This window comes from Amblyomma maculatum, chromosome 10 (genome assembly GCF_055883805.1).
Source record: "Amblyomma maculatum isolate TAMU_Amacu chromosome 10, ASM5588380v1, whole genome shotgun sequence".
In the NCBI taxonomy this organism is placed as follows: Eukaryota; Metazoa; Arthropoda; class Arachnida; order Ixodida; family Ixodidae; genus Amblyomma; species Amblyomma maculatum.
In genome coordinates this window covers 120305405-120319967 of record NC_139353.1, presented here as the reverse complement: position 1 = coordinate 120319967, position 14563 = coordinate 120305405, and the positions used below count along the sequence as shown (strand labels likewise).

The 14563-nt window shown below is 45.0% G+C and overlaps 2 non-coding genes across 2 annotated transcripts; both read left to right on the top strand.

Annotated features, from left to right (window-relative positions):
- Positions 1–5898: 5898 nt before the first annotated feature.
- Positions 5899–5970, top strand: TRNAE-CUC (transfer RNA glutamic acid (anticodon CUC)). The gene has a single exon. It is a non-coding gene; the product is annotated as a tRNA-Glu (tRNA).
- Positions 5971–5981: 11 nt separating this feature from the next.
- Positions 5982–6053, top strand: TRNAQ-CUG (transfer RNA glutamine (anticodon CUG)). Its single transcript has one exon. It is a non-coding gene; the product is annotated as a tRNA-Gln (tRNA).
- Positions 6054–14563: the final 8510 nt, after the last annotated feature.

Below are 14563 nucleotides of genomic sequence, written 5' to 3'. Positions count from 1 at the left end.
CCGACGTAGTAATGCTCCCCGTTGGAATGCTGGAATACGATGGAACTGTTTTTCAGTGTTGCATTACTCCTTTCCCTTACGGCGCCGTTCAGGCGTCCACAGAACAAGTGTGACAGATACTGCGGCTTGCCTTTCCTTTGAACCAATTATTATTATTTTTATTATTATTAATATTTTTAAATTTGTTCACAGCAAAGATAAAGGCTCAGTATCTGTCATACTTGCTCTGAGGACACCTGAACCGCGCTGTAATGAAAGGGAGGAAGGTGGTGGAGAAAGTGGAAAGAGAGAAAGAGGAGCCGTAGTGGAGGACTACGGCCTGATTCCGACCACCTGGGGATCTTTAACGTGCACTGACATCGCACAGCACACGGGCGTCTCCTGTTCGATTCCGTCATAACGCACCCACCGGCAGAGAGGGATGCCAGACTGCCGAGCGCTACAGACGGAGCAACCACCGAGTGGGGCCTATGGTAGTGTTCATTCAACGCGAACCAACAGAAGAGGAACTGAAGGTACTTCGTGTACTTGATCACTCCATTCGAGTTTCGTAAAGTGCATCTGCGACCCGGACATTTGAAGAAAACTTTGTGAACAATCCGTTTGCATGCATGTGTAGTGTGTGCGAGATATTGTGGCACCAAATCGAGTTGTCAGCAGTGAGTGATCCAATGTATGAGTATTTGTTTGGAGACTGCCAAATCTAAATACTGTATAAAAAATTGAGGCCGTTGCATTTTTTTTCACAGATCATCGGGCAGTCTTCGTCTCTCTCAAGCAAAATGAATACGTGTACACCCGATGTCTCTCACTGCTAAAGAAGCACGACCACAACAAGCTCAGCCAGAGAAACGTACCTCTCGCTATGTATATTCTGGCATAGCTGACCTAAGCCGCTGCAATGTTTTTATCTAGCTTATCGACAACTTATATTTTGGGCATTCGGATCATGATGCCAGGTCGCGTGATACGAGAAGTTTTTGTTTGAGGATTTGCACAGTTATAAGTTAGTCATGCCCTTCCTATGCAGTAATAGATGCTGTGCTGCATAAACTGTTTGGAGCTATGAGAAGCAGGATGTGGCAGGGCAGTTTTTTTTTTTTTACTCTGTAAGTAGCATTTGTTTTCACAGCACTGAAATACAAAAAGTCGCAAACACTTTCTATAAAAAGTGTTGCTCAGTTCTTCATTTTATTTTTGTATGTCTTTGCATTGGTGCAATCGCTGTGCTCAAGCCGGCGCCGATGTGCGCTTTTTCCCGTCCTGACGCGTATGCGAAAGGAGATTGTAAGTTTTCTGGCTAACGACGTTTTCTATCTTGGTGAACGAGAGTTCTTTTGCCAATGGTCTTGCCCTTTTGTTTTCGTATTGAATGGACGTGTCCGGATGGTTTTCAGTCCACCTTTGTACTTGTAGTATAGTGTAAATATCTATGTCACTTCACAGCTGTATACATCCCAAAACACATCTGTAATACACACTGAACATGCGATTGCTGCATATGTTTGTATCTATATTTATTGTCAACTTATTCTACATTGTATGATTTCATTCATGATGTCACTCAAAATTGTATATATTCCCGCGAAAGCTTCAAAACTGTATTTTTATTCTATCAGCAGACGGCGTGCATGCACATGAATTCTGTATTCTTTGTTCATACTCGATGTCACTAGACGCACCTTTATCAGTTTCTTTGTCGCGCAATATGCGCCGAGATCTGTCTCGAAGATTCCGATCACTCGCGTATGTTTCTACAATGTTCAAGGTTGTGCTAGTAACAGTTTGCGACTTTATCTAGATGGTTCTGAGCCGCCTATATAGTTGCCGTTGAACTGGGCGCCAGGCGTTATAGTTCGACGATCGAAGAACTCGTTTGTTGCTATGCTTTTGCGGGCGCAAGCCAGCCCAATAATGAATTAATTTCGGTACTATCACACCTGTGTCCTCTTTTGGTGTCGACAACCTTGTCACCACTACGTGACGATATCATTATTACGACCAGTCAATTATTAACTTTTTTTTGGAATGTAAATAGTGAATTTAGATGTATATCTTCGACATAAGGTATGTTATGTGCAGTGTCTCTTGTTGTTAACCGTGTACGTTTTCAGTTTTGGTCGTTCGTCATCGCACATGTCAATGTATAGTGTTTCTAAACACATATTAGATTTTACTACTCTTTCTGGTGTATTGGCTTTTAAACGCCAGTCTAATTAGGAGTGCTTCTTTTCGTTCACTACTTCGCGCTCGAGTGGCGTAGGAATTGTGGTGCTAAACAGATCCCTTATAAGATAGAGTGAAAATTCATTAAGTTCCTTTTTTTTTAATCAAAAATGCGTAGTCTCCAGCAGAGCCTCATTAACAGTGATGAGGGTGCGGATACAAAAAAAAAAAGAAAACAAAGCGGCTTCATATAAGCTAGACCTTTAGTTAATGGTGGACAAGAGAAGACGTCTTTTAAGAAAAATAACTTACACAATGCAGTGCAAGTAATATTGCTGACTTGTTCGCGCCATCTGAGATCATTAGTAGATTGGATCCTTAAAAATTAACAAAAGAATGCTCTTTTTTTCTCCTGGTTTGTCACTGCTACAAATTGGTTTGTGTTAATTGTCATCTGCCAGTTATTACACCAATAATTAATTTCTTTAGCAATCTGTTAGGTATGGCTGGATCTCAACTGCTCCTGATTTCTCTGTAGCATGTACAATCGTCGGCAATGAGTTTGATTTTATAGTTACTGCCTGAGGTAATATCACCCATAATTATAAAAAACAACAAGGGTCGAAGGACAGAGCTTTGAGGAACTCCGGATGTGGCTGGCGCCGATTTGCGATTGACGTGGTGATAAAAGATTAATTACGAACTTTGCTGGAAGACATTTTTGTTTTAGACTGGAACTTTACCATCAACAATGAAACCCCCTGGCGCTAGCTTACAATGACATACGCGTGTCGAATTTCGCAGCTACCACTAGCTTCCTTTACTCAGACCGAGCAGAGTATCAAGAAGGCCAGCATCGAAAATGATAACGAACTCAATTTTCGGAACATCATATATTTCTGTTTCGGATTTTACACAGGTAAGTGTTTCCGGTGAAGTCATTACCTTAGGCGTTTACGTGGATATTTTTTCGGTCGAATCATAAAATTCTCATTTGCGGTATATATTGAGATTTGTATGCCAAACGAGAAAAGCCCCCACTCACTGCAGTCAATTTAAATCCGCGACCTAACACGGGAACGAGACATACCTGGCTGCCAACAGTCCATGCTTGTGTCTACAAGCGACCACTCTATCTAGCAAGCTGTTCCGTGTTTTTGGCGTCATTTTAGTCAAAGCGAGCCTGGTATAATATCACATGGCTATCTTTTTTCATTTTCACCTATTCTCTGGACAATCAGCGTTCACCCCGGGACGTTAAAATACCACGCATGCTCATAATTTGACTATTTTCATTCGCTTTACCAAATGCAAGCGAGCGTTCAGTTGTAAATTATTGCACTATGCATGGTTCAGCTCTTATTATACGTTGAAATGACCGCCGCTGTGTTCGCTTCCAGAGTTACTGTCCTTTTACGTTATCTGAACTTCAAGTATTGCTCAGGCAACGTCAAGAGGAAGCTCGCTCACTATTAATGCGCAGCCATGCACTATCATTACGTCAAAAGAATCTATAAACGTTGGTACTTGGACGAGCAAAAAGCGCCGAATGTAACGCTTACTTTTATGCTGCGGAAGCACGGCTAAATCAAGTTACGTACTGAGCACATAAAATCGAGTTTTATCACCATACTGGAGTTCAGAAAGTACTTCCTGTAGAGCTGCTAGTATATCCACTCGTGTCTTCTTATTTGTGTGACTTATACCCCAGTCACACGGGCAAGTTTAGTGACACTTTCACGAAGTGCACTTACTTAGGAAGAATGACACTTTCGGTGCTCGCAGTCACACGGTAAAATCAAGTTTCATTTTGAAATGACGGCAGTGCCCATGCGGATGCTGTAGCCCTATGTGCATATTAATTAGTTTTCACAGAAATACGTTAAAATTCGATTCTATTGCAAGCACAACGACCACAAGCTATTATTCAGTTTATTTGTGCATTTGAGTACATGGATTTGACTAAAAAAAACATCGCGATGTCGCACGGGCATGTTACGTCTTCACAGCGTTTGCTTACCGTTGTACACGTCGAAAAAAGTCCGGTTTCCGCAGCATCACGAAAGTAGGCGAGAAGTTCGCAGCGTTCACAGCACCGGATGCTACTAGCTTTAAGCTGTAGTACCGTCCGCGAGTGCCCGTGAACGGCAGAGTGCGCGGTGTAAGTAGCGCTTGGCCGTGCGCTCCTCCGTGGTCGTCGCTATGCCTATAGTTTGTTTCGCATCGAAGTATCAGTGGGCGGCGCTTTCGTATGGCCAGCTTAATAGGATATACGGCTCACTCGTGGCACTGCCTTATTGCCAACCTTGCTGTCTGTTCATAATAAGAGTCAGGTGCAATTCAAATCGACGACGACTTAGCGTATACGTGTACTGCAAGGGTGAGCTGCGCCGCGCCGCGGGCGACAATGGCTATGAAGTTGTGAGCAGAAATTTGCTTCTGTCGCAGCAACTACACCTACTAGCGACTCGGTATAGGTCAAAGATCCCCAAGAATGATTAATTACTGACATTGCTTTACTCCAGAATTTACTATTTACGGGAAAAACAAATTCTCGCACACTTTTCTGACGCCGGCGATAGCGGGGTAGCGCCGTAAAGGTGCTGGCTTGGCGCTGGCGGCTTGCGGGAGGAAAAGCGGTTGTGTCTCCGGCCGGCGCTTGAGCGAAATGCTGCCTGTCAAGTGACGACTTTCTAGAGATTGGGTTACATATAACTACAACTTCGTTGATGCAGCTCGAGATACCGCATATCATCGAAGTGAAGCAGCAGACGAACGCCTTCGCCTTAGCGCAAGCACTGAGAGCGAGGGTAACTATTCATGTGTACGCATCGTTTTCAGTTGGTGACAGCTTAAATCTCTTGCCTATTGATAGAAACGCTCATGAAATTACGATAAACATTTCAAAACATTGTAATTCTCAAAAATTGTATGAGTGATATGTCACTGCCCTGCTGTCGAGACTACACATCCGCCTGCCGGACAAAGTGTAGTGAGTTCGCCAAACTCACTTCACGCCAAGTGTGTTCGGCAGTAAGTGTCATTAAAGTTTATCGTGTGACACGATGCGAATGACACTAAACGCGAGTGCACTCGTTGAAAGTGACACTAAACTTGCTCGTCTGACCGGGGTATTACTGATATTCAACGGTGAATACAACCCTTTCACCCAAGTCCATTATTTTCCAAAAATTTTCCTCGCAACCCTTTCTCCATAGCACACGTTTTGCACTTTCCTTGGCGGTAAACTGTGTCGTTGATGTGCCCCGGCAACCAAGTTTCACAGCACAGCCAATAGTTCCGTCAAGTCTCTACTTACCGATAAAAAATTCCGGGTGTCATATTTCACGGACAGCTTCCGGCTTCAGATTTGGCGCCTCGTGAGCCATGTAAGAATTTCTCCCTCAAGGAAATAAAATATCGGAGAGGGCCCTGTGTTACCACACCTGCATCTTTGATTTAGTACCGCCATAGCGAACAAATCCGTGAGGTTTTACTCGTTGAATTTCGCGGGCATACTTCGCAATCTAAGAATGGGTGTTCGTGGCGCCATCTTGCGGCGCAAAGAAGCACTGTGTGTGTAGAGGAATAATACTCTCGGTAATTTTTTTGATAACAGTATTAACTTTGAAAAGTACAATTTTGATCATTATAATTCTACATGCCAGACGCCGTGAAGGCCGTAGTCATATGTGCCTTTGAGATTGTTCCTGGCATGCCAGCGCCACCAGTTCCGGCGTGGTCTAGAGGCTAGAATTCCTGGCTCTCACCCAGGAGGCTCGGGTTCGATTCCCGGCGTCGGAAGGAGACAATTAGGTCTCATGGTGTAATGGTTAGCACTCTGGACTCTGAATCCAGCGATCCGCGTTCAAATCTCGGGGAGACCTTTTAAAGCATTTTACCTTCATTTTGAGACAACAGTCTACTTAAAAACCGTGCGCATCATTTTTTCTTCGTTTTAAGGCGGAGGCATTTCATTTATCATTAGTGTTGTCACCAGAGTCTCTGCTTCGACTCTGGTGTCAGTAGAGTGTGTGGACAATGCCTGTCATTACAGTGCGTTCCCACGAACTGTCAAGGATCCATTGCACCGGTCAATAGCGTAAAAATACAAAATTTGGTGTCCAATCTAATTTCAGAGTGACCTACTTGATGGTGACCTCCTAATTTGGAGGGCCACCGCAAAATTCGGCCCCCTGGACCCCCAAAATTTGACCTCGTCAGAACTAGGCCAGAACTGATGTATCAAAACCTGATTCTAGCATTGCATTTTCAGCGGCGACCGCCAATTGGGAAAGATCACCCACTAAATTAGGCTCCTGGACCCCCAAAATTTTGCTTCTTTACAGTGTTACCAAAATAGATGTCCAATTAAATGGACTAATGCAAATTAAGCTGCGGCTTCCAAATTAGAATCGGTCGCCCTAAACATGCCCAGCTTTCCGGGACACGGGTCTTTAGTTCGGCAAACTAGCACCACGCGGCGTACCACCGCGAACTCCTGCTTTCCCTTTTCTTCTTCCCTTCCCTCTCTCGCCTAAGGGATGGCACGAGTACCGACCAGAGCTGCCGGGCTCAGCGGTGGGGCTTTTTTATGTCGCTTCGCAAACGGGAGGGTGGGGAGAATAGAAGGAGACTGCACCACGCACTTTAGTCTTTTTTTCACGCCCCCCCCCCCCCCCCCTTTTTTTTTTGACGCTCGACCACCGACCACCACCACCACAGGATGGGATGCATGGCCACGGGGATACGAAGCTCTTGCGCGGACCTGAACTTGCAGAGAGCCGGCTCCGTGAACTGCGCATGCGCGCACAGAACCGAAGTGGAAAGGAGGACACGTTGATTCTCTCGACGGAAGTGACGTCAAACAACTTTTAGTATTTGCTTTTTTCTGGAAATAAGCCTCAAACCCAGATGCCAATTACCCCGTCTCGAACCACCGCACCCGAGCAAAAGCTGGCGCGCTTTTCGGGCAACGGGTGCTCGCGCCTTGCGAGCCCTAGGTCGCTTTTCATGCGTCGGCTTGTTTTAGTTTGCGGGGCATCATCCCGATAGATGCAAATTCGGTGAAAATCTGATTCAGTTTGTGGATTGTTGCCCTAAATTCAACAGCGTAGCCTTCGTTCCTGTCCCTGGCCTGTCTGCAGCCTCCGACTACGGTGAGTCGTACGCGAATGATGGTGTTTCGTACATGCCCGCGAGCTCTAGGTAAAGCATTTGTCGGCGTTCTGCTACAGTCTTGCAGTTTTTTTAACGAGTTTTTACACGGCAGTGCAGCTATGCGGTAGTCACAATTACTGACGCGGCGTAATCACGCGACAGTCTCCGGGCGAAGGCATGTGGAGACTGCATAAATGCGTCGATCCCGTTTCTTCGCGCTTGAAACAATCGTTGCATACCTGCTGCTGTGCACCGATCGGTCGCCGGTTGCTGTTGTCTTCGGGGTGCACTGGGGTATTGGGACGTACGCGGCGCCTTACAGATGATGTGAAACTATTGGTGAGTCGACAGTCACGGAAGTTTGTAATTTGCTTTTTTTTTTTTGAAGATTCTTCGTTCGTGGCCTAGTTTGTTTGGGCAGTAGCAGGCATTTTGGTGTGGTGCGCCAGCGTGAACGCGCTGGTTTATGATCAGGAGGTTTTATTGCCTTCCTCGCAGCTTCAGCAGATAGAGTGGCTGGGCCCATAGAAACGGTCGTGCTTCCGTCAAAAAACTGTCGTAAGGTATTTATCTATGCGGCCCATACGTGGTGCTGCAGTGCAAGAGGTCAGCTTCTTTACAGTGTCGACGAAGTGCTAAAGAAGGGGAGTTGCTGGCTAGCTGAGAGATAGTATAAGTGTAAACTGGCCCAGTGCGAAATGAGCCCCGGAGTGAAACGAGCCTACTGCTCAGCATAAAATTGCTACAAGATACGGGCGTATACCCGCACGAATTTATTGTGCTTATATGCTCACACGTTCCACTGGTCGAGTACTCACATCAGTGCATGCAGCAATGAGGGTGACTCTTCGGCTATCATAGGTTCTTGCCCATGAGAGTATCTGCCCTTTTACTACGAAAATAACTGCATTGGTAGAACTCGCTGAGCTTGTTTATATAGACTTAACACTTCGAATGCATGTCGCTACCGCAGGGTTCCCTAATATATATCTTTTGCTTGCTCCAACAGCGTCATCACTTTGAGAAAACTGGGAATGATAGCAGAAACAATGCCTCCATAAATAGTGGGCAGTGCTTGGCTTCAAGCTTCTGTCAAGGCCATGGACAGCTTATTTGAAAACAAAGCAATAATTAACCTGAGGTGGTACGTTTTGTTGAGGGGAGTGAGGCACCGTTGCATGTACAGCCTTTGTCAAAAGTGTAGAGCCCGGGGGGGTCCGCTTCTGAGCCGAATAGTGGCACTGATGTAGAATTAGTTGAGGCCTTTCCCACTGAAGGGGGTAGGACAAAAATCTTCTTGCCATCAACAAAGTTGGAATACCGGAAATTCATTACAAGCCGCAGGAACTGGCCCAGAAGCAGAACCCCTGGGCACTACACTTTTGACAAAGACTGTTCCTCGTAATCCTGTCAAAGAGCTTGGCAGTTGCTGCTATAAGCACTCTTGATTACAATTCCATGCAAGCCGCAGCATATTCCGCACTTACTGCACACGTGATTTAACTTAGTCTCTTTGTTGCTATTTCAGTGTTTTGCAAGTGTGCTAAATATTTGTATTTGTGCTAGCATCGACTGCTAGTCTCGTTACTGCCTTTTTCCTTCTGCGGCAGGCACTCTCACTTGCTTTATTCAAATCAAATTCTACTGTGAGTGAGTTTGCTGAATTTATGCAAACTAAATGTATTTGCTGTATTACTCTCATTTATTTACATTTACAGAGGCAAGGAATACTCGGGGCCGACGTACGAGTTTCCTCTACCAGTTGGATTCCGCCGCTACCTCAGTAGTGCAGTGAGCTGTGACTGGTGTGACCAAATGGACACTCTCACTCCTTCTACTGGTTTAGAGCGTGCTCCTAGTTAAGTTTAAAATATCTTGCTTGCAATGTATTTAATCTTGTTGTGGAATATTGTCACCCTTGCATTTGCTGATATGTTATTATTTGGAAAGCATTCAGAGTGATTTTGGACGCATGATTTGCAGTGGCGGGAGGTCGAGAAGCACAAATGTGTGACTGCAATTTTTTTCCTCTCTAGTTTTCAGCCTTTAGAATTAAAGCAACAGATTGATATGTGAACAGGCCTGGCATGGATTAAAGAGTTTGTCATATACAACAACACTTGACCCTTGCGGGGGTAACACAGCTGTGGTTATCTGCGCAAAAGTTCTCTGTATGTGATGGTGTCCGAAACACGACATTGTCTTAAGTAACTTGGCATGGAATCGGCCACTTCTCGCACTCTCTTGACAGCATCTATTGTAATGTGTGCTAGGCGGCATGCCTTCGGATCTGTTGTATGTCTGCAGCAGTTGCCTTGATGTATCAAGATGGGGTGGTTGTTGCGAGTTAGAAATTCCTATTCTCCAGACTACACCAATAAAATGCAGTGAAGCCAAATACCAGGAACCAATGTGTTATGTGGTTCATTGTGAAGGCTTGCCATTCTCGTAACTTTGCCAAATTGCTAGAAACATTATTTTTAATCCCGGTCTTCTTTTGCTCATAGCACAACTCATTTCGTGCATTTGTCAACTTTTTGTGGTTTATGGTTGGCACATTTTGCAGAGGGTGACAAAATTTGAGCTGGTGTGCCACGAAGGTTAAATATCTGTTTATTGAACTCTTCTCGGGAAGCTACATGCAAATACTGCCTAATGTGGCTGTGAGGGCTTTGCACTTGATTGATGTACCGGTGCATTACTTGTGGCAGCTGGTCTACATTGTACAGGACTGCCACTTTGAGGAGCACCAGCACTGCTATGAAGCAGATTCCCAGCATTGTTCCTGGTGGAGGCAAACCACTGTAAATGTCCTCATTCCAGTGCAGCTTCAGCCAGTGAAGTTTCACAATGCCCGTGTTGGACAAACAAGAGGCCTATGAACTTGAGCATTTAACTTAGTCATTTCTTCTAAACATCCGTCAAAACAAGCAACCTGTTGGTTTCCCCAAAATCCCTGTACAATCATATTTATTTTTATTTTTACAAATCGTTTGTATAAGCTGGAGAGCCTTCACTCAAGTATACACTAGGTTCCTATCTACGTGAAAACTACACGCTTGTGTGCCAGTGTCAGCAGATTGTTGCTAACGATTGTGGAAACCCTCCTAAATAGAGATAAAACTGAGGACATGCAGCGATCATGTGTACATACTCAAAAGCAAGTGGGTACGGAAACTATGTGCACCTTTGGCCACTAGTTGGCATTACAGGTGGTTGTAGTACCTGAATCGCTAAAAGCTGAAATCAGAGCTTCTTCTGACAGACTCTTCTGGCTTCTTTGCTGCTAGTGTGATAAAAAAAATCTGTAGCTGAAGTTGCTGAATCACACAATTTCAGTGTTTTTTGTTGTGCGGCCTGACATGAACATTTCTTCATCTAAGCTGCCACCATTCTTCAGATACAGATCGCTTGTGTGTCACCACTTGGTGCGATGTTACTCTGTGTCACCAGGGGTAGAGACAGACAATTGGAGGAGGAGGATACGCTACAACAGGACATGTACTTGCAGACTAACAGGAAAAATAAGGAGGCCTTAGGAAAGCTAAAGAATACGGTAAACGCCGCCATGAGGCTCACTGAAAGAATCGTCAATCTAAAGAGAGCATTGCAGGAAAAGGAGTCAAGTCATTTGGTACAGGCATTCGTGATCAGTAGAACAGTTTATGCGACGCCTTGTATGAATATGGACGTGACGGAGGAAAACAAGGTGGACGCTATGATTAGGCTGGCGTATAAGGCGGCCCTTGGGTTGCCTAACATTGCTTCTACCGAAAGTCTGTGGGATTCATCATCATCAGCCTGACTATACCCATTGCACTCTCCCATATTTCTCCACTTAACCCGGTTCTGTGCTAGGTTGCATCCGCTTCACCCCTGCGAACTTCTTAATCCGCCCATCTAACTTTCTGCCGCCCCCTGCTACGCTTTCCTTCCCTTGGAATCCAGTTTGTTACCCTCAGTGACCATCGGTTATCCTCTCTTCGCACTACATGTCCGGCCCATGTCCATTTCTTCTTAATTTCCACTAGAATGTCGGTAACTTGAGTTATTTCTCTGACCCACTGTGCACGCTTCCTCTCTCTTAATGTTACCTCTACCATTTTTCGTTCCATAGCCCTCTGGGTTGTCCTCAACTTAAGTAGAACTCTCTTGGTTAGCCTCCACGTTTCAGCCCCATAGGTGAGTACAGGTAAGATGCAACTGTTGTATACTTTCCTCTTGAGCGATAACGATAAGCTGCTAGTCATAATCTGCGAGTGCTTGCGAAATGCGCTCCATCCCAATCCTGTTCTTCTTAGTTCCTTTTCATGGTCCGGATCTGCGGGTACTGCCTGTCCAAAGTAGACATATTCGCCTACTACTTCCAGTACTTCGCTACCTAATGTAGACTGCTGTTCCTTTCTGAGGCTGTTGAACATTACCTTAGTCTTCTGCATATTGATTTTCAAGCCTACCTTTCTACTTTTCCCGTCTAGGTCATCAATCATTATTTGCAGTTCATCCCCCGAGTTGCTTAGCAAGGCAATGTCATCAGCAAATCGCAGATTACTGAGGTATTCTCCATCTACCCTTATCCCTCACTGCTCCCATTCCAAGTCTCTGAATACTTCCTCTAAGCAAGCTGTGAATAGTACTGGGGAGATTGTGTCTCCTTGCCTAACACCTTTCTTTATCGGAATTTTGTTACTTTCTTTATGCAGAACTATGGTTGCTGTGCAGCCACTATATATATCTTCCAGCACCCCCTGATTTCGCAATGCCTGCATCACCGCCGAGGTTTCAACTGAGTCAAATGCTTTTTCGTAATCAATGAATGCTATGTATAAGGGCTGGTTATATTCCGAGCATTTTTCTATCACCTGATTGATGGTATGGATATGATCGATAGTAGAGTACCGTTTCTGAAGCCCTGCTTGATCCTTTGCTTGATTGCAGTCTAAGGTTGCCCTGATTCTATTAGCGATTACCTTAGTAAACACCTTATACGTAACAGACAGTAAGCTGATTGGTCTAATTTTTAAGGTTCTTAGCATCCCCTTTCTTATGAATGAGGATAATGTTTGCGTTCTTCCATAGTTCCGGTACTATCGATGACACCAGGCACTGCGTATACAGGGTAGCCAGTTTTTCTAGCACGATATCTGCCCAGCACGGCCGCCCCAGGAAATACATACTTGCCACTCACATTGCCACTGCTTTCCTCCGTCCCCATTCCAACATGCGAGAGCTGTCATTGGAATCTTGCGAGCAGTTGCATGGTTGTGCTGTTTACCTTTAAATCTGTCAGTGAAGAACTTAGTGATAGATACTGATTGATAATGATAGTGACAGTGATGATAATGACAGAGATTACTATGATGTCATGACGTTACCAGGCGACTCGAGCACATGTGAAAGTTAACCTGATCCAGTCGTCAGTGCAGCACCTTTCATTTGGCGTTTGCTCTAACGCCACATGACACAGCATACAAAAGCAGACGCAGTACAGCAAGCATCAGCAGCATTTCAAATTGGTTTACAGGAAAGAAAAGGCGTATCTCACACTTCTCCGCGAACACCTGAATCGAGCCATAAAGAAAACGAGGAAGGAGGTGCCATAGTGGAGGGCATCAGACCACCGTGCAATAAAGGCTTTCACCTCATTGCTCTTTAGCGGTTCAAAGTGCCCCTAGAGTTTTTACTTTTTGCTCGTATGAGCATTCAGTTCAGTGCTGCATAGTGTGATGTTAAAAAAGCACGAGTACCAGGGACCGATGCATTTGTCACCTGCAGTCGCTCATTGCGACCTTGGCTGTTCCTTTTATGTTATTTTGTGTTTGTCATGACACATTCATGTGTTACCCCGCCGGGATGGCGCAGTGGTTAGGGCGCTTCCTAAGGATGCGGGATCGAATCCTGGCCTCGGCGACCGCTTTTCGAATGGAGGCGAAAGGCAAGGCGACCGTGTGCTGTGGAATGTCAGTGTACGTTAAAGAACCCCAGGTGGTCGAAATTTCCGGAGTCCTCCACTACAGCGTCCCTCATAGCCTGAGTCGCTTTGGGACGTTATACCCCACAAACCATTCATGTGGTTCTGCCAGATATACAGTAACTTGGCACTAGCTAACAGAAAGTCACTGTAGAGAGTAGTGATGTGGTACTAGCTGGTATTATATTGCGCAGGGCCACTCTAGCATTTTTTTTTTCCCGGAAGCTTAAATGGAATTCTTTTTGACTGGGGCAGAAAAGTTTCGCAATTTGAAAGCCCGTGCTCTTCTCTAGCGTTGTTCTGTGCCTGCACTTCACTGCAGTGCAGTGTTGAGCCAGCGGCAAACGTATACATAACCAGCGCTGCCAGCTTTGGCGAATTAGTCTGCTCGAGGTTGCGGTTACAAAAAATAAAAATAAGCATCAAGATACCCCGCATGCTCACTTGAGATGCAGACTAAAGGTCGTTCCTGCAGGAAGCATAATCAAATTCAGATGTGGGTTTCAGTTTGAGCACAAGCAGAGTGGTGAGTGATTTTCCACATTAACAGTGTTGAGCTGCCCTTCTGCCAGGAAGTGCTCTATGCGAACTGATAAGTACAGAACCCCATTACAGTAAAGTCACCGGGACCGGCCAAAATCTTACTATATCAGTTGTTAGTGATGACACGGTCCTGAAGATACTATCTCGTAATTAAAGTCTGCTTACTAAGCACATCTTGTTGCTTTATGAAAAGAACGCTCTAAAATGCCTTCCATCACTCTCTTATCATCTCTGTGCCATTTCCTTTTTCATTTTTTTTTTCTTTTACAGCTTGTAGAAGTACCTGTTTAGCATGAATGCAACATGGATACAAATACAGCCGAGCTTGATTCCAGCTGAGAACCAAAGCATTGCGTGATCGCAGCATCATCTTCCGCTGTTTCCATCTTTTAAGAGGCAATAGATGAAAAATGCGCGACAGTCCAGCACTGCAAAACCTCACAAGCCACGCCTCCAATTCTTGCCACTACTCCTTCGTGCTGAACAGTGTTGTGTGAATGTTCGGCCGTTTCTTCGCTTCCCTTTTTCTTGCTGCACTTTTACTCTATTTTTAAGTGACCGGCCGTCTTCTTTTTGTGTTTGGTCAGCTTTACATTTTCCCGCTACGTGCTGCATGCTTTCCCTCACGGCTCCAAGGCCTTAAAGTTGGCTTCTTCTCAGTGCTGATGAGCCTAGCGGTAAAACCATAAAAAAAAGCACTACTTATTTTTTTTTTAAGAAAAA